Raw genomic sequence first — 21,483 nt, 5'->3', positions numbered from 1 at the left:
TGACTTTTGGTGCTACATGATGTTCAAGATCAGTAGAGATCATTTTGTTTTTGGTGGGGGGCCTGCCGCCCTAGCTTGGTGGGGGAGAGCTTAGGAAATTTAAGCTTTCCCTTGCATGTTTAGGGTTGGACCCTTTTGGTGTTAGAGTGGTAACACCCGACAATCATTTAAGGAGTATATATGGACCCACAATTCCGTTATAAATATTAATTTTTGCAATATAGTACTCGTACCGACAGTTAACCATGATGATCCCTTTCAAGTCTTTCCATATGCAAAAGCTAAACAAGCTTGATGATGTCCACTTATCAAGTTATCAATCAATGTGTCAATTGACTTGTTTTTAACCTCACTCATTTTCTTCTCATAGGGTTTCTTTTTGTCTACACGACACTTGCTTTCTTGTTTCTTTAACTACTCATGATTTGCCTCCCTAATTTAATCTCATTGTATTGTACCTACGTTGAAATGGTTTGAGTAATGTTATATATAGTTTAAAGTGTGCAAGTTCTATACATTTTTTTGAAAAAAAATAAAATCTATTATTAAAAAATTAATTTTTACATATAAGTCTCATATTTACTTACTTTTTATCAAAAAAAGTACATGAGACTTACTTATCATAAAACTGTAAATATTATTTCTAAAATGGTTTTATTATTCGATTGAGTTCTAATGCTTACAAGTTAATTAATATGTAAACGAATCACGTCTTACCGTAGGACTCGGTATAGTTATAAAAACATTCAAAATTAATACAAACACTCTTTCATGTCAGCTGGCCAGTTATGTTCACTCAAAAAGATATAAATATATATATATATATATATATATATATATATATATATATATATATATATATTTATGCCGTGTGGAAAGTGGCCGGTCAGTAACCCATCATCTCAAAACATGGGGAAAATCATTCTAGAAGATATTCCTAAGTTATTAGGTTAGAAAACTTAACCTAGAGCTTGTTTTAATTTCTTTAGCCAGGCCAGCTGGGTTTTGGCACACAGGTGGTGCACGTTGTTTCTTTATACATATGATACATAATTTACACAATTATATATGCTTTCTGATCACACATCTTGATTTATTAAAGCATGCCAATCCAATGTCTTGCTACTATGTATATATATATATATATATTATATAAAATTTGCTTTTGGCATGCAAGTCAGAGAAGAATAGATATGAGAAGTAGAAGAAAGAACAAAAGAAAACGATTAAGAAGAAGATGTTTCTTCCAGTAGTGTAGCCATTGAAGTAGTACTCGATCGACTACATAAGTAAAGTTTACAACACGTAATTAAAAGGATGTATCTATGAAATTAAATACAGCACATTATTCATGTCTCTGTCTAACTTGACTAAGCCATTTACTTGTACTTATAGTGTTTGATTTGATTATATTCTTTTTTTGGTATTACTGTTTAAACACTAGTACTCTATGTCTCTATCAATGATCGAGATTTTGTTCTCATGTGATTATCTGCACATCAATCCAACTCCTTCTGCCCATTTTTTATGCCAGCCAGCCAAAAAATATCATATAATTGTTTACAATTTATTTTACACTAATTTGACAATGCAAGCTAGCTACTTTGTGAAAGAAATAATAATTTAGAACTATTTTCACGAGTCTCAAATTTTCATACATGGCCTTCATTGAAAACAACATTGTACAACAAAATTATGTATGTGTATTGTAGTAAAATTATTGTTCATAAATAGCTAATAATAATAGCTAATAATTATTATTATTCATAACCCCTTGGCTAGGGGTTATGAAGTGGCTTAATAGTTAATTCATGAGCCTTGATGGCTAGCTCTTAATGGCCAGTCAGGGGTTACAATTGCGGAAGCTATATATAACTCCTCCCCCTTTAGATGAGCTGCTTTATGTATAAATAGAAAATCTTTCTCAAGTATATATAGTTCTCTCTAGTCCCAGCATTTAAGTTGTGGAATTTGTGAGTATTGCTCTAGTATTATCACATAGCACACTCCAACATCGACAAAGATGATTCCGGATGAACAACAATGATGGTGAAAGTCCATGGAACAACCGCACTTGATTTGAGATTTACCACTTGAGGTTAACACTTTTGCTGTACTATGATCTAGTATTTCTAACATTGGTATCAAAGCCAAATTGATTGTTCCCGATTTATGTTTTGATCGTGTGTGTTGTGATTTTTTTTATCGAAATACTTTTCTATGAAAAGAGACTTTTTTCCATCGTAACCATGGCTACCAAGAATAGTTGTTACCACAAGAGATGGTTGTGCACAAGTGCACCACATGAGCAACAACACCTCTGTATAGGTAGCGGTTGTACTGGCATAGCGACTAATCCCTATGAGCCTGAAGCTGTTGCACACCACAGGGCAACGACATATGGACTACACCATGTACTTGAGGGTGTTGTGTGCTCAATGCTATGTTCTTTAGTTCTACAAATGCCACATGGGGCAAAACTTGCGCCAGAGGTGTTGTGTGTTGGGGTTATTTTTGTCAAGGGACTCGAGGCCCAAGCCCAATGACAGGCAAGTTTCTCATATTCCAGATAACCCAAAGGGGTCCGGCCCAAATCCGAAGGAGCCTCCCAATGGCTCAAGAAGAAACCGTAACCCATATAAATCGGGTATAACTATTTGGGCCAAGATGGGACATTATAGGGAAAGTACAGGAAGCCAAGCCGGAGGAAGGAGAAGAATGCATGCCACGAAGAAGGGATTGGACTCAAGGCAGTATCAGGAGATCATGCTGCATTAAATAAATTTTCCAAATAATCACGCCGCATTAATGATTGATCCCAGAGGGCCACGCCGCATTAAAAACGGTATGGCGGAGGGAGCTTCGAGAGGGTTTTCCTTTCCCCCAGGCCGCAGGGTATGGCCATCTAACCCTCGGTATATAAGGTCCCTCGACCTTCAGGTAAAGGGATTGGCTTTCTCTCTAATCAAATATTACCGCTAAAAACTCTGCATTCACTCTCTTCTCATATAATTGTTTACAATTTATTTTACATTAATTAATTTGACAATGCAAGCTACTTTGTGAAAGAAATAATAATTTAGAACTGTTTTCATGAGTCTCAAATTTTTATAAATGACCTTCATTTAAAACAACATTGTACAAAAATATTATGTATGTGTATTGCAGTAAATTATTATTTTTTGACTAGGAGTTATGAAGTGGCTTAATAGCTAATTCATGAATCTTGATGGCCAGCCCTTAATGGCTAGTCAGGGATTACAATTGCAAAGGCTACATATAGCTCCTCCCCCTTTAGATGAGCCGCTTTATGTATAAATAAAAAATCTCTCTTAAGTATAGTTATCTCTAGTCCCAACATTTAAGCTGTGAAATTTGTGAGTGTTGTTCTAGTTTGACCACATAGTACACTCCAACATCGACAATGATGATTTCGGATGAACAATAACGACTTTGAAAGTCTGTGGAACAACCGCACTTGATTTGAGATTTGCCACTAGAGGTAAACACTTTTGTTGACTTTGATCTAGTATTTCTACTATTGGTATCAAAGTCAAATCGATTGTTCTCGTTGACGATGCGCATACAAAGGGCCACAGCCAACGACGACTTCACCTGGAAGTATTGTGCACACCATGGAAACACATGTGTATTATGTTTTGAGCAGATCAACACGCACTTTGGCGGTGTGGCACCTAAAGCAGGAGCGCTATGTATAGTGTACTGCTCAACCAAGAGCAATAGCACATGGTGTCGTTCCCACTGCAGTGCACTGCGAGGTGCAGTTGCACCGAAACAAGAAGCAATGTTGCCATTGTTTACAACATTTTCATCGTGAGCACTAGGGCAATGTACACCACCATCGAGCCATTATAGGGGTGGCAACCAACGGTTACAAGCAACTACTGCTGTTGTTTTTTTATAGTAATGCTACAGTCGTAGAGTGCTCAAGCGCCATGTAATTGTTTTGAAAAAGAGTGGGATTCACTATTGAAAAATTAATTTTTTCTTGTGGGTTTCATATTTATTTTTTTTTTAAAGAGATTGTATGACATTTATGCACTCTATGATTATATATATCATTTCGATTTTTTTCTGTTATAGTAATAGTAAGTATAAAGAGAGGAGGAAGATAAAGAGTTGGGTTGTGGGTTAGAAAATGGGTTGAGCTACGTGTTAAATTTATTTTGAGCCATCTGTATTCTTGCATGAAAAAAAGGGGGCTTTGGGTCTTTTTTTTTTGCTAACATCTGGGCGCGAACTGCACATTAAGGGCAGTGAAAAGTATGCTAGGCACCCAGGAAGGTAGCCTGTGGGCTTTCTATTGATCTAGTATGCTATATTAATAATAATAAAAAGAACCAGATACAAGTTTTTATTTTTCTGTTAAAAAAGGTTGGACCATTTTACTTTTGCCAAACAATAAGGCTCATGATCCGTGCATAGTCCAAGACCTCTGCTTAGGCCGAAGGGTTGTAGCCTAGTGCGTTGGGCGCACAAACCATCCAAGCTTTATATTCTGTTTGGGTCATTAGATAAGTGCTAAATGGTGTTTTGAACCTAAGCCCTCACAGACAAGGGAAATGAATTTAGCTATTGGGCTAATGCTCATTGTTTGTAGTTTCTTGAATTTTGTATGTTTTAAATTTATTTAGCAAATACTTATGCCACATGAATATTTTTTTCTGAATTTTCTTTAGGCATGACTTTATAATATTTCATTAGTTATTGAATACATGCATGCCATGACATTATGATATCATGTTTGTCACAATTCTTAAGCACTTTATTTTATTTTATAAATTGTTGAGATTATTATTTTTGGTGAATAATAATTATTCGGATGAAATGTGATGAATTTTTGTGCATGTATTGGGATTACATGTAATTGTATGGGCTTATTTTATCACTAGTATTTGTTAGGCTAATTTTAGGAGTTAGTCCTCAAATTTTTAGAATATGATAAAATAAAGAATTAAGCAGCTGAGTTTGTATTATCCATGCTTACAATTAGCCCAAATGATTTTTTTTTTTTATTTGAGAAGAATTTTTTTTTTTTATATATGACTGACTTAGTAGATTGCTTATCTTAGTGGAAATATGGTTATGATTGATTTGGAATTAATCTCATATACGATATAAACTTATTTGAAAATTAAGTTAGAAACTAATATTTAGGCATTGTGGTACAAGAGATGATTAAGAAGTTTAATGAGTTTTTTATTTTGCAACGTGTGTTAATAATTTTTATTCTAATTTAGATTGACGTGGCAGATTTCTTAGATGTGTGTGTAATTAAAAGCACGTAAGATGGTAACTTTGAGATAACCAATAAGAAAACCTAGAGAGTAAGTATGCGAGTTAATTGGCGCATTAATCTTCTCTATGAGCAATAGTTGGAAACAATGAGATTTTCTTATGAGTGTCGAATAGCTTTAGACCATCATTATTATAAAAACCTCTAAAAGTTCTTGAGTAAAATTATAAGTGCGCATGTAATGCATGCACTACAATTTTCATAGAAGTTGAAGTGATTGACTAACACATAAAACTAAACCACTCTTTTGACTTTGAGAATATTGTAAGTAATCAAGGAAGTTGCGCATTTTTTTGTAACGCAAAAATTCATTACACCCATATTTGAGGTTGAGAATTATAATCTTGATGCAACTTAGATTAACTGACAGATAAGTAGATATTCTCTAGAATTTGCTAGTTTGTCTAGCTAGTAAAGAAATTAAAATCTGAACGTGCAAGAGTGTTGAATACATTCTTGATTGGCACGCTCATTTAAAAGGTTTTTGTGCACCTCTTTGTGGTATTAGCACTAGTAATCTTGCTCAAGTTCTCTTTCTTTCTCACAAGGACAAGTACGTCCTTGCAAATATATAAACTTTGTACACCTCTTGGGAGTTATGTAATACCAAGCACCTTGGATGTTTGCATAGTAACTGAGACAAAGTCTGAATAATCAAGTATGAATTAATTAAGTCTAAAAATTTTACTCGTGATTGTACTGATGCGAGATAGGTTTTAGGCTAAAATAATTTTTTATAAAGTTTTTTTTTCCTCTCTCCTATAAGGGATTGGAGTATAAGAAAAGATTGAGTCAGCGAGAAATAGAGATATCGCTAGTTACCTACTAAAATATCACATATTGCATTTGTTGCAATAGGTAATATTATTTAATTGATTTAAGACTAATTGAAACCAGTGGTGTTAGTAAGAATTCCTAGAAATTTAGAAGTTGGATGGTCACTCATTGGCTACGTGATATTATTTTTTGATTGGAGATATGATATATTAAAATGTGTCGTGGAGACATATGATGATGGGTGTGATGCTTAAGAATTGAAAGTTTTCTCACTAATGAGATCCCTTTCTTGTATTTAACAGAGTTAACGAGAAAAGACAATATGAGCATTTTATATATTAAAGTTTCTATACAAGCACACTAAAGACATGAAATAAGAAATATTGTCTCATCATATAAATACGATTCCAAATTTTTTTTGAAATAAGAAGGAAAATATTTTTTTCAGATAAAATATTTTCTAAATCGTAATTGTATGAGTTATATGATAAAAGCAATTATCTCGCAGTGTTATGACTTGCTACGAATGAAGTTATGAGTGATTTATGATACGAAGCAGTTGTTATATTGTTACCTAGATGACTAATAGAAGGGGTGAATTGGGTTGTATTTAAAAATTAACAATTATAAACCAAATACATAATATAAAATATGAACAAAATACAAAATAACATCAAATATAAAGAGCAAGGGTAAGAGAAAAATAAACTGAATATTTTAATGAGGTGTGCCTAACTGTCTATGTCCTCGCCTCAAGCTACCATTTGAGAATTTCTAAATTCACTATTCTACTTCGTTCAGGTGAAAATAGAAACTTATTACACTTTTGACCAATACCACTACAAAGAATCTGTGTAGGACACCCTCTACACTTGTAATCACCTTACACGTGGTGATTCAACTATTCCCTATGTAGAATACACTCTACATGCACAATGGTTATACAAACCATTTTACTGATACAAGAGATGATAGTGGGTAAGTTATCAGAAAACACTTCTCAATGAGTGAAATAAGAATAATACAATGTAAACTATATATCTTTCAAAATGAATAATGGTTAAGTCTCAATCCTTAGAGAAGAGAGATTGAAAGTTTTGAATAAATATTTTAAAACTTGCAATGATGTGCGTATACTCTTGTAGTTGTCAATTTAAATATCTCAATTGAGCTACTTGTTGGCATATGAGACTTCATTTTAAATTTAAAAATATTCACATGTCAAAGAAAATATCATTCAAATATAAAAAGGTTTACATGTCAAAGACAACATCATTCACTTTTTCAAAAAAAATTAAAAAAAAAACTTTCTCATCTTTACAATTGTAAAAAATAACATCATTTACTTTTTGAAATTTTAAATAAAATTTTCTCCTTTTTGTAATTACCAAAGACAATATCATTCACTTTTTAAAATTTTCAAACCTAATCTTTTTACTTTTCACATATGACAAAAGAAGCATTATTTATTTTTTAAAAATTTCAAACAAAACCATCTACATTTTGCATATGTTAAAAAAGAGTATTAATTACTTTTGAAAATATTTAAACAAAACATGTTCATATGAAAGATGACAATCAATTATCTTTCAAATTTTTAAAATTCAAACTTTTAAGCATGTCATGTATATGTGAAAAATGACAATCAATCATCTTTCAAACAATTCAAATTTAATTTTCAAACACATGTGAAAAATGCAATTTAATGCTTTATGAGAATATTAATTTTAAGCTTTAATCCAAATTTTGAATTTTTCTAGAGATGTACAAAATTGCTTTAAAAGCTTTATTTGTGAGTTTGTTCGCTTTCTTGCTCATGTTTGATTCATTGATATACTTGACTCCACTGTATAGATAACTTGAGTTTGAGACTCTTTTATACTTGAATTCAATTGTTATTATCAAATTCCATATGTGGATATATAATTATATGAAACTTGAAACATTGGGTTCAACATACATCATACTTGGATTGATGTAATATGTGGTTGCAACCTTAATCCTAACATGCCATCCTTAGATTGAGCTCATTCACCTTTTAGTAAGGCTAGGTGATTGTGTGCTTATTTTATATAAACATGAATCAAATTAAGATAGAAATATGAAGGATAAAAGCTTGAATATTTTTCGATGAGTCAAGAAAAATATTCATATTTTCGGCAAGGGTGGGATATCATAGATTTTATTAAGATTTATTTCTTGTAAAGAATGTTGCGACGTTATTTTTTTGTGCAGAAAGTGTTTTGAAAGAACCTTTTATTCCAAAATACCTTAATATTAAAAATTTCAATCTTTTTTTATTTATTTATAAAAGATCGTAGAAAATAGTGGAAGTAATTCACCAATTAATGGGAATAGACATTTGAATGAGGGTGTACCATAAGTAATAATGACTCACAAAACTCATTAGAATGTAAAGATTCTCATAAATAGCGTGGTAGCTATATATCAATATTCTCTTACCGTTTAGAGACTATAAGAGAGTATTTGTAATATTTTCTTTGCTAAAGGTATTGAATTCATATAGTAAGAATCTTAACATAGAATTTTAGATTAATTTTACTTATATGATCCAACTTAGGGTTGTTGATTTGATTGACAAAGGAAAATTGGAGTTGATAGAGGTATAAATCCATCCCTTGGCACTAGTTGAGTTGCCTTTAGATAACCATTGATCACACAATTGATGAAAAAAACTTATCTAGAAGGATTTAAATAGTTGATTCTTGTAGGAGAATTAGATCGTTAGCTTTTGTGATATTTAGGTGTAACAGTACTTTAAGCGCATAATTGTTGCTTGTACCAATTTTGTACAAAAAGTGAATGAATGTTGCTAATATTGTTTTCATGTGGCCTACCAACCATCTGCTAAAAAATATCCAAGGTATCTAGTCATTATTATTAACGACCTATTGAATAAAATGGATTCTTTGAACACTATTGACAATCTTATAAAAGTATATTCTTAAGAAAGATGACGATTTAGTTGTTTTAAATTATTAACTATTGACTAATGAATGGCTTTCCATACTACGAGACAGTGGACATGGGTTTATGAAAAGTAGCTCAGACTTCATGTCTTATGAGACTTTTTATAAGAAAAATAATTTTTACGAGTTCTTGTTCAAAACCCATTGAAAATTATTGAGATGGTAAATAAGAAAGAATCTATTTTTGCCTATAATATTTAGTGTTTCCATTATAATTTGCTCATGGGAGTTAGAGGTTGAGATTTTACCAGAGGGTAAATATCACTTATTTGATTAAGTGAGTTTGTGATGCGATTTGGACAAGTAATTAAGCATAATTGCTATATTGTTGTGATTATCTTTAATTTATTTATGCCCTTAGAAGACCTTTAACCTTGTCATGAGGTTGGAATTTTAGTGTTTGCTACCTTGGCATGTTGTCTGTGACTATGGATCATACAGTCTAAAGAAACATTGATGGAAAAGTGGCTGGACTAAAACTGAATAACATGAGGGTAAAAGGAAGCCTATTTGCTAACACATTAATATTATGTTTGTACTCACTGCCTGCAAGTTACGTTGTTTCTTGGATGTTGCGATATAGCTGTGGATACATAATCTTTTATAGAAATTGAGCATTTCTTTAAGTTATTCAGACCTGAGGTGGATTAGAGATGCTAAATGAATTGGGACATAATGAGACACTTGTAGGAATGTTACTATGCTGGTATTCTCTCAGATATATTTGGTATAGTGCTCCCATTTATCTTTTACAAGTATGATTAATGGTCAAACATCCTATTTGCCAGTATGAACAAGATTGAGAATATATTAAGAGTTGCAGACATGCAAGGATCTTACCCACTATGTGCGAATGGGAGATATAGTAAAGTGGCGCCCATAGTGGGCACCCCTTCCACTTCCCATTCCCTTGGTTAGGGTTATGAAATGGCTTAATAGCCACTTTATAAGCCTTGATGTCTAGCCCTTAATGGCCAACTGGGGGTTACAATTGTGGATGTTACGTATAGCTCATCTCCCTTTGGATGAGACACTTTATGCACAAACAGAAAATCTCTATCTCAATTATAGTTCTCTTTAGTCCTGACATTTAGGTTGTAGAATGTATTAGTATTACTCTAGTATTACTACATAGCACACTCCACCATCGACAATGATAATTCCAGATGAACAACAATGATCATAGAAGTCCGTGGAACAACCGCACTCAATGAGATTTTTTGATCGAGGTAAATGCTTCTATTGTACTTTGTTCTAGAATTTCTAACATGTACCATTACTCAAACAAAAATAGAGCAATATGCTATCTAAATTTGTAGAGTGGTGTAAAATTCCTCCAAACTCAGTCTATTAAATGAATATGCATGCACATGTCAGTTTATTAATCTAAATTAAGAAAATGCTTAATTATCAATTTAGTAGACTGAGTTAGAGGAGTTTTTACCTATTAAAAATTAATATCTGCAACATTTAATGTAGTTTAGTTGGACCTCCAGCCTACTGGGTTTTGCAAATTCAAATTGATATCATACATTCTTTCGATTTTCAGACCTTGCAGTTTGCACTCGTCTAGGTGTGCACTGCAAATAGAATCATGGGCCTTGCAGAGTTTGATTCAAATTTGATCTTTGGGCTTCTTCTTACTTGGGATAGAACTTTGACATTTTTAAAGTTTCTTCATTTGGTTAATTATTTCCTTAAATGTGATTTTTGTTTTGTTTTTATGTACACAATTAGTAAAGTGGTTTTGGGTGGTGAAAACAATGAGATTTATTGAGTGCTAAAATAGAAGACTTGGCCATCCACTCCATTACATCAAGATGACCTTCTAGATGAGTCAGACTTAAGTCCTGATCTTGTTGGAATTAGATCTGGTAGATGTGTGCCATGTATCTCGTATCTCCACTTGCTCAAGTTACCAAAAGTATAATCTATTCCATTTTGACTTGAAAGAGGGGCATACATTGGAAGTCTTGGAGCGAATCAAATATGACCAACTCAAGTCGTAAAAAATGCAACTGACTCTGTTGGATTTGGGTTATTAAAAGCATAACAAAACTTCATCTTTAATATGTGTTTGCAAGTTTTGCATGCTCAAGTTTTTGAAAAATATGATTGATTCCATTTGATTCAAGGATGGGGCATACATACTTTTAGGGGTCAAAATAGCACCCCCCCCCCTGAAAAAAAATAAAAAATACTATGCTCAAGATACACCAAGCTCAGTCCATCGTAAAGCCATCATAAAAAAGTAGGAGGGAGAAGAAAGGAAAGACAAGAGCTGTGGAAGAAAGTAAAGTCATGCATGCAAAGTGAAATGGTGATGTGACTTAAAGTTGATATTTTTCACCAACCACCCCCAAAGCATCAATGAATGGGGCTTTCCTACCCAAGACATGAAAGGGGAATGATTATATCTGAAGGGGACCCTAAAGGCAGACATCAAACGACCTTTCTCAAAAAGCTTCCTCTACCTCAACTCAGGAGGCTCCAAAGTGATTATTTCTCTATATAAATGGGCCATCGACCTCCATTGTACTATAAGAGATGAGAGACTGTACAAATAATCTATTGTTGTGGATTTCCCCTCCAAACATCTCGTGGATGTAGACTTATGCTAAACCACATAAATATGTTTCTCTCATTCTTATTTACTTTTCATTTATTATTTGCTTCCATCCATAAACTCAAGCACGTCGCATTGAGGCACAAGCGACCATCCGACCACTATCGTAGGCTAGAGATGACTCTTTTTCCCATCTGGCGTGCTAATTTGTGCTTTAACGCATAATTTATAACACATTACGCTAATCCAATCCCTTTTTTTACTAGACAAAAAGGGTAGAAGTAGGCGATTAGAGGTGGAATTCCCTATTTGAGTGTGACTATAGTTGTCAATTTCTAACAGTAAAACGGACAAAGAGCTTAGACAGAGAAAAGTCGCATGTGTTAGGGGCTCAATACCACTACGAGGCCTATTGGGCTGTCCTGTGGGTCTAGGTTACAATTTAGGCCGTTAACCCAGGGTCTCCTAAGAGCTTAATCCATCCTTAGAGCCCAATTCATCCTGACCACCAAGAAAATAATTGTTTGAGAGTCATCCGGGCAAGTAAAACTATAAGCCTATATGGTAGTTTAAGTATAGATAAGTTCTCCACCCCAGAACTTGAATTTTGAATAGCCGATAAGCCTGCTATCACATAGACTCTGTACATACAGATGACCCAGGTACATACAGAAGTCTCATAGACTCTATACATACATATGACCCAAGTACATGAAGGCTATATGATCCATTCATATAGTCAAATGAGGTTTCCATTGTGATTACTAACTTAGGCATCATAGGCATTCCTCAGAACCCCCAAGCCAGTCAACTTTTTGGTTGCAGGGGATCGTGTGTGTGTCACGGTGAAACACGTACACAATAGTTGGTGCCGTATATGGGATTTGATTGTCCTACAAATAGCATGCTTTTCACATGCCCACCACAACTCGTTCTCAAGCAACTAGAGACCAGGAAGTGACTACACGAAATATGGACAATGAAGTGGTGAAGAACTTATCGTCGAGGTGGAGTAGTTGCGGAAGGAAATGAGATCCTTAAAGCAAAGAACGACACCTCGAAGGAGGATACAGTGCCTAACTAGGCTGATAGGGTTAAAATGGAAGTGCATAGTCCCGTGGCAGGCAAGCCCTCTCAAGAAAATGAGGAAATGAATACAATGCATCACTATCTGCATAGTTTAATGGACAAATATGAGGAGATTCCCAAGAAGATAGGGACGTCTTCCTCGATTGATCAGCTGCTATCTAGCACCAATATGCCATTCTGTGCAAAAATCATGGCAGTATTGTTGCCACCAAAGTTTAAAGTCCCCTTAATAGATATGTATGACGGGTCTAAAGACCTAGTGGAGCATTTGGAAACTTTTAAAGTTCACATGACACTCCATGGGTTATCCGGAGAGATTGCGTGTTGGGTCTTCCCTCTTACTTTGAAGGGAATGGCTCGAGGATGGTTTAGGACTGCAGCCAAGATCCATAGACAGTTTCAAAGAGTTGGGTTGATAGTTCTTAACTCAATTTATGACGAGTCAAAGGCGTAGGAGGCTGACAGTGTACTTGTTGACTGTAAAGCAAAGAGAAGAGGAGTGTTTGAAAGCATATTTTGTGCAGTTCAATAAAAAAAGAATGACGATTGATGATCAGGATGAGAAGATCATGTTGGCTGCTCTGCTTGGGGGCATATGGCCGAGGAGTCCTTTCATGGCTGAAAGGGCGAGGAAGGGTCCTTCCACTTTATGAGAATTTATGAATAGAGCAGACGACTTTGTCAATGTCAAAGATACTCTAATTGCCTTAACTGTTCGATCGTAGAAAAAGGAGGAGTGTGTGCCAAAGGGAGGCTAGAAAGAGATTGGGAAGAAGGACATAAGGTGAGAAGGAGCTAGCATAAAGAAAGGCAGGATGGACATGTAGGGTGACACAACAACAATTATGAACACTATTCTAGTGTGCATAGCCATAATAAAGTAAAGGAGACCAGACATGGTGAGGATCACGGGTGATAGTCCTAGAAGTACTGCACTTATCATAATGTGAGCGAGCATAGAACTAAAGATTTCCATACACTAAAGCAACAAATTAAGGAGATGAGGGGTAATGGCCAGCTAGAGCATATGGTTGCCCAAAACACTACTCCACCACAGCATTCGGGCGACCGAATATTAGAGCATAGGCTCCAACGAAGCGAGAGCCCAAGAAGGAAGGGATAGCCCAAAAGAGTAAGGAGATCGTAGGAACCGTGAGATGGACGTCCTAAACAGAACATGGATTGAAGACATCCACCCCTAGGAGAGATACAAACGATCACCGGAGGATATGCCAAAGGAGGCCCAACATCCTCCAGGAGGAAAGCATATGCTAGGTGGGTAAGATATGAAGAAGTGTACAATGTAGAGAGACCTATCAAATAGCATTGAATGCAAGCTTCTTCCATGATTTCTTTTGATGATAAGGATTGTCGAGGAGTCATCTACCTACATGATGACGTGTTGGTAGCAACGATGCTGGTGGAAAATTATACAACACAAAGAATATTAGTTGATACTAGGAGCTCAATAGATGTCTTATTTTGGGACTCTTTCACTAGGATGGGAATCATTGTAGATTAACTACATCCCTCAGCAACTACGTTGAAAGGGTTCACTAGGGAAGTAGTACAGCCCATGAGGTCCATCACGCTACCAGTGTTAGTGGGCACAGATCCTCACGTCGCCACCACCATGATGGACTTTTTAGTGGTGAGGACATGATCAGCATATAATGCTATCATCGGCAGACTCATGTTAAATGCTTTAAGGGCGATCACCTCGACCTATCACCTGAAAATAAAGTTCCCAACGACTACAGGGGTTGGTGAGGTGCGCGATGAACAACTACTTGCCTGAGAATGCTATGTTTAGGAGCTCAGGCAAGGAGAGAGAGAGGTGAAAGTGATCGAAATATAAGAAGATGTTGACATATCTCCCCACCATCACCAGAGATATTTATGAAAAAGTTAGAGAAAAGAGACAAAGATGCCTTGAGACAAGGAGAAGTAGATGAACCCTTGGAGCTTATGAACTTTGATCTAGCCCATCCAAAAAACTATGTAAAGATCATAACAAAAATGATGAAGGAGGAAAAGTGTCATCTAACGTAGCTCCTCCTTAAGCACAAGGACATCTTCTCATAGAGTCATAAGGACATGCTTGAAATTGGCGAAGACGTCATTGAGCACAGGCTGAACATCAACCCAAAAGCATGCCAATCAAACAAAAGAAAAGAAGTTTTAGCATTGAGAAGTATGAGCCGATTGCAGAGGAGGTAGATTGGCTGTTAGCAGTCGAGGTTATTAGAGAAACTCAATACCCTAGTGGCTGTCAAATGTGGTGTTGGTGAAAAATTCCAATGGGAAATGGTGGATGTGTGTGGACTTTACATACCTTAATAAGGCTTGCCCAAAAGATAGCTTTTCTCTTCTGTGAATAGACTTGATAGTCGACACCACAGTAGGGCATAAAGTATTGAGTTTCATGGATGCCTATTCGAGGTATAACTAGATTAGGATGAATCGGGCTGACCAAGAGAAGACAACTTTTATAATTGACCAAGGATTGTACTACTACAAGGACATGCCTTTTGGCCTGAAGAATACGGGGGTAACATACCAAAGACTGGGAAATAAAATTTTCAAATGGCAGATAGGCTGGAACATGGAAGTATATGTGGATGACTTATTGATGAAGAGTATGGAGTTCATGCAACATGTGAAGGACTTAATAGAAGCTTTTTGTGTATTATAGCAGTACAAGACAAAGCTCAATCCGACTAAGTACGCATTTGGAGAAATTTCTGGGGTTTATGGTGTCAGAGTGGGGCAACGAAGCAAGCCCTGGGAAGTTGCGGGTAATCATTAAGATGAAGTCACCTATGAGTTTGAATCAGGTCTAGAAGTTGGTTGGGAGTTTGAATCAGGTCTAGAAGTTGGTTGGGAGTATAGCGGCCCAACAAATTCGTGTCCCGATCGACAGACAAATGCCTCCATTTCTTTCAAGTGCTAAATAAGGTCCAAGGTTGGGATGCTAGATGCGAAGAGGTGTTCACAAAGTTAAAAGAGTACTTGACCCACTTGCCACTGCTTAGCCAGACTAAGCCAGGGGAACCTTTGTTGCTATATTTGGCCGCAACTCCAGATGCTGTATTAGCAGTGTTAGTGTGGGAGGCAAGAAAGGAGCAAAGACCGGTATACTATGTAAGTAGAGCTTTAAGAGGAACCATACCTGAAGATTGAGCTAATTGCTTTCATCGTTGTAACAGCTATACGGTGATTACGCCCTTATTTTCAAGCCCACCCTATAAGAGTCGTTACCTTGTCGCCCCTACAAAAGGTGTTGCAATGGCCCGATACCTCGAGTGACTAATTAAATGGTCCATCGAACTGAGCAAGTACAACATTATTTATGTACCTAAAACTGTTGTCAAAGGACAAGTCCTAGCTGATTTTGTAGCAAAATTTATGAATTTACAAGAAGAAGTGCCCCAAGGCTCCTGAGAGGGTGCAATGGCACGTGTAAGTGGGTCATCTTGTCGAGCAGGAGGCAGCTCGGGCATTCACATGGTGACAGGCGATGGAGTTGGGTTGTATCATGCAATATGATTGAACTTCAAAGTGACAAACAACAAAGTCGAGTATGAAGAAAACTCATGGGGTTAGCCATAACAGAGACCTCAAGTGGGGAAGAGGTTTAGATGAGGGCAGGCTCGCAAGTTATGGTTGGTCAAATCACGAGGGAATATTTAATGAAGGGATAAAAGTTGATAAAGTACCTCCACCAAGTTCAAGAAGTTTGCAGCTGCCTTCATTCTTTTTTAATCAAGTGGATCCCTCGAGGAGATCATTTGAAAGCTGACCGATTGGCACGAGCGGCATCAGTGAATAAGGAGAAGACTTTGCTTTGGGAGGTTAACCTCCAGGCCATAGACACACCAGCCATAAGGAAGGAGGCCTTAGAGATTAGGGAGAGCATGCCAGGGTGGGCAGATGATATAATCAAGTACCTGAAAATTAGAGATCTTCCCACTTCTCGAGAAAAAGCAAGGAAGGTCAGAAGCAGGGAGGCTCAGTTCACCAGGGTAGATGGGACGCTATACAGACGGGGTTTTTCAATCCCATTATTAAGGTGCATCTCAAAGGAAGAAGTTGAGTATGTGATGAGAGAGGTGCATGAGGGAGTATGCAAAAATCATTCAGGAGGAAGGTCACTTACTGCGAAGATCATGAGAGCAAGGTACTACTAGTCAAACGCCCTAAAATATGCAAAGGAGTTCATAAAAAGATGCATCCAATGCCAGCTACACTCACCAGTCCCAAATGCACCTCTTGAGGAGTTGAGATAGATAACCTCCCCTTGGCCATTCACTTAGTGAGGCATGGACCTGGTCAGCTGTATGCCCCCATGCAAAGGGGGCCCAAGTTCATCATTGTCTCTGTCGACTATTCCACAATGCATCATCTCCGACAACAACAAACAATTTGACTTCGAGCATTATTGCAAATGGTGCACAGAACTTAGGATCAAGGTCAAATACTCATCTCCTGGAAACCAGCAGGTAAATGGGCAGGTTGAGGCGACCTAAAAAACTATTGTTGGGAGATTAAAGAAAAAGGTAGGTGAGAAAAAGGGGACACGGGCATATGAGCTCCCCAAAATCTTATGGGCATAGAGAACAACACCAAATACTTCAATGGGTGAAACACTCTTTGCTTTCATGTATAGGAGCAAAGCTATGATACCAGTGGAAGTAGGGTTGCCAAGCCCAAGGAGGAAAGGCTTCGATGCATGTTGGAAGAAAATTTGGACCTATTAGAGAAGGTGAGGGTAGATGCTGAATCAAGAATGACAGCTTCCAAAAAGAAGACGGAGTAGTATTTCAACAAGAGGTTGAGAACCAGGACCTTCAAGGTGGGCAACCTAGTCCTAAAGGAAACTGGAGTAACTACAGCAGAGGAAGGGAAGTTGGGCCATGATGGGAAGGGCCATACGTTGTGGTAGCCGACATCACCCCAGAACCTATCACCTCAAAGACACCATGGGGCGTGAACTGCCCCACCCTTACAACACTGAGTACTTGAGAATATATTATGTTTAAATATGTGATGTATTAATTTCCATGCAATAAGCAATTTGATTTAATAATATCTTATCTTCTCTTGTTACCTTGTTTTATCTCATTGCCTTAGTAGTCACCTAGCCTACACTCTTGTTGCCTTGGTTACACGGTTGAGAGACTCTCCCACTACACCTATCAACAAGGTTACACGGTCGAGGCTATCTCCCATTACACCTCTCGCCAGAGTTGCATGGTCGGGACACTCTTCCGCACACTCTTTTCCCCAAGGTTACGTTGTTGAGTGACTCTCCACTACACCTATCGGTAATGTTACAAAATCAAGGCTCTCTCTTGTTACAGCTCTTGCCAGAGTTGTGCAATCAAGGTACTCTCCCACCACACTCTTTTTTCCAAGGTTACCTAATCAAGGGACTCTCCCGCTATACCTATTGGTAAGGTTACACAGTCGAGGCTCTTCCCCGTTAAACCTTTTGTCAGAGTCATGTGGTCCAAGCACTCTTTGGCCACACTCTTTTCGCCAAGGTTATACGGTCAAGGGACTCTTGCGCTACACCTATGGGTATGCTTACATGGTTGAGGCTCTCCCTTGTTACACCTCTCACCAGAGTTAAGCAATCAAGGCACTCTCCTGCCACACTATTTTTACCAAGGTTACACAATTAATGGACTACCCTGCTACACCTATCGGTAAGGTTACACGGTCGAGGCTCTTTCTCGTTACACCTCTCACCAGAATTGCACACTCGAGACACTTTCATGCCACACTCTTTTCGCCAAGGTTACATGGTCAAAGAACTCTCGCTACACCTATCAATAAGGTTGCGTGGTCGAGGCTCTCTCCCATTACACCTCTCACTAGAGTTGTGCAGTCAAGGCACTTTTCCACCACACTCGTTTTGCCAAGGTTGTGCGATCGAGGGACTCTCCTACTACACATATCGGTAAGGTTATACGATCGAGGCTCTCTCCCGTTACACATCTCACTAGAGTTGCGCAGTCAAGGCACTCTCCTGCCATATTCTTTTTGCCAAGGTTATGCAATCAATAGACTCTCATGCTACACCTATCGGGAAGGTTACACGGTTGAGGCTCTCTCCCATTACACCTCTCACCAAAGTTGTGCGGTCAAGGTACTCTCCTGTCACACTATTTTTGCTAAGGTTATGCGATCAAGAGACTCTCTCGCTATACCTATCAGTAAGGTTGCACAGTCGAGACTCTCTCCTGTTACACCTCTAGTTAGAGTTGCACAATCGAGGCACTATCCCACCACACTTTTATCGCCAAGGTTTCGCGGTCAAGGGACTCTCCCACTATAGCTATAGGTAAGGTTACACAGTCAAGGATCTCTTCAGTTACACCTTTTGCCAGAGTTGCGTGGTTGAAGCACTATAGCCCCACACTCTTGCCACTAAGGTTATGCAGTTGTGGGACTCTACCGCTATACTTATTGATAACGTTACACAGTTGAGGTTCTCTCCCGTTACACCTCTCTCCAGAGTTATGCAGTCGAGACACTTTACCGCCATACTCTTTTCGCCAAAGTTATATGGTTTAGGGACTCTCCCGTTACACCTATTAATTAGTACAGGTACACGGTCAAGGCTATCTCTCGTTACACCACTTGACAGAGTTGCACGGTTGGGGTACTATCTCGCCACACACTTTTCATTAAGGCTACTTGGTTGAGGGACTCTCCCACTACACCTATCAGTAATTGCCAAGATTACGTGGTTGGAGTAATCATGGCTTAATGATAGCCCACCCCCTTTAGGAGGGGGAAGTCACAGGTAGAGCCACATAGTTGATATTTCAGTATAATTCCATTAAGAGAATAACACAAGATGGCAAGGCTAACAATACTGCTAAGTGAAGTGGCATTTATATCACTCAAAACCGAATTGCAAGTTAAACATGGTGTCTTGTCATAGTTAAACTACAAGTTAAACATTTACTTTCTTGATATTTTTTTCCTAATACAAAATCTGGGAAGTAAAACTTGAAGATGGGCGAGGAGGAGGGAAGGCGTCCGGCATAGTGTCCCTTCCAAAAGAATCAAAGACATGGTAAGCAGTGGCGCTAGCTCAAATGGACTTCCAATCCAGGGTACGAAGATCCATCTAGGGATTGTTGAGCAGAAACTCATGCAACTGTTTAATCCCAAGCTTAAACCTGAAGCCCCAAGCACGGCCTCAAACCGAATAGGCAGCCGTCAATTGGAGAAGAATGTGAGCAACCTCACTTTGAGAGTGGCCCAACTTGACGTTCAATGCTATCACTTTAGCTTCCAGATCTATCAGTTGCTTTTTGCAAGTCTCTAGGACTTGGTTCAGTTGCAAATAATGGTGGTCATGCTCCATAAGTTCTTTCTTCCAGATCTCACTCGGCCTTGACTTTCTCACCCTCTGCCATGCTTAATCTAGTGTTGGCTTCTCGACGCCCTTCTTCTGAGGTCAACAGGAGAGCAGCGTAACAAGACTTCGCCCTTTTCAGCTCCTCATCTTTTGCCTTCACTTGGTTAAGGCGAGTAGCTAGATCATCCCATTCCTTCCCGTTAGCCTCTACTTCTTAGCGAAAACGATCAGACTCTTCCAGGGAGCTAGCCAACTACCTTCAAAGCAAGTCAACTTAGGCATGTAGAGAAGCCAACTCACCTTCAAGTTTGCGGGAACGGGCCTCAACTCGGGATAGTTCACTAGCCATTTCCTCTTTCTTGGTGTGGGCAACATGGATGACACTATAGGTTTGGCCGATGAAGGATTGCATGGATTGGTTTTCCTCCTCTAATTCCAAATGCTCCTCAACCAGGCAGCCACCAAGCGATCAACTCCCTAACAAAAAAATAGATAGAGTCAAAAGGAGAAAAAAAATAATAAATAAAACCTTAGAGTAAAGGAACTCACCTGCGAGAGGATACTTCGAAGATGATAAACAAAAGAGTGAAATGCCTCTTCACAGCGAGCATGCGAGTGCTTGGAAGAGCTAGATGAACCTTAAGGAGACACTAGCGAAGCCCGCCGAGGCAAGAGTATCTTGAACATACCTTGCAGGAATAGTCGGAGGAATGCTTGTGTTCACTCCCACCCATTGATTGGAGGGCAACTCTACATCGTCATCTCCAGTAGGTGGCACTTGAGAAGGACTAACAAGAGGGTTTTCCTATGGAAAATTTGAAGAAGGCTCACCGCTCCCAACAGGGGAAATGCTAAAAGGCAAAGAGGGGGTATTGTTGGAAAAACAAAGGGCAACTCTGTGGTAACTCCATCCGAGATGGTCGAGGCTAGGGGCAAGCCAGACGCAATTAGTGGGTCTTCAACATTCTCATAGTCAGGGGACTCCCCAGAAGCATCAAAGCAAGGAAAGCTACCAGGCATAGTCAGGGGTGCGTTAAGCAACTTGGGATTCAAAGTTACGATGTCGCCCTCATATAAGTTAACACCGTCACCATCCTACTGAGTAGCGACAGATGGTATAGGTGATAGGGCGGCTTTAGCAGCTATCCCCATCTTGAGATTAGCCTCGGCTTCTGTCATAATCTCGTCAAGAGAATTAGTTGAAGGTCCTGGGGGAGGATTTGGTTCCTCTGGGCCACTCACCAAAGGTGGCAGCCAAGGGCCACTCCTTTTGGAACTAGATTCATCTGGAGGAGCCATGGTCACACAAACCTTTTTTTTCTTCCTTCCACCAACAGTGGGCTACAGCCCCCTCTTTAGGCCACTC

This window comes from Carya illinoinensis, chromosome 10, assembly GCF_018687715.1.
Source record: "Carya illinoinensis cultivar Pawnee chromosome 10, C.illinoinensisPawnee_v1, whole genome shotgun sequence".
Taxonomy (NCBI): domain Eukaryota; kingdom Viridiplantae; phylum Streptophyta; class Magnoliopsida; order Fagales; family Juglandaceae; genus Carya; species Carya illinoinensis.
This window is presented reverse-complemented; position numbering follows the sequence as displayed.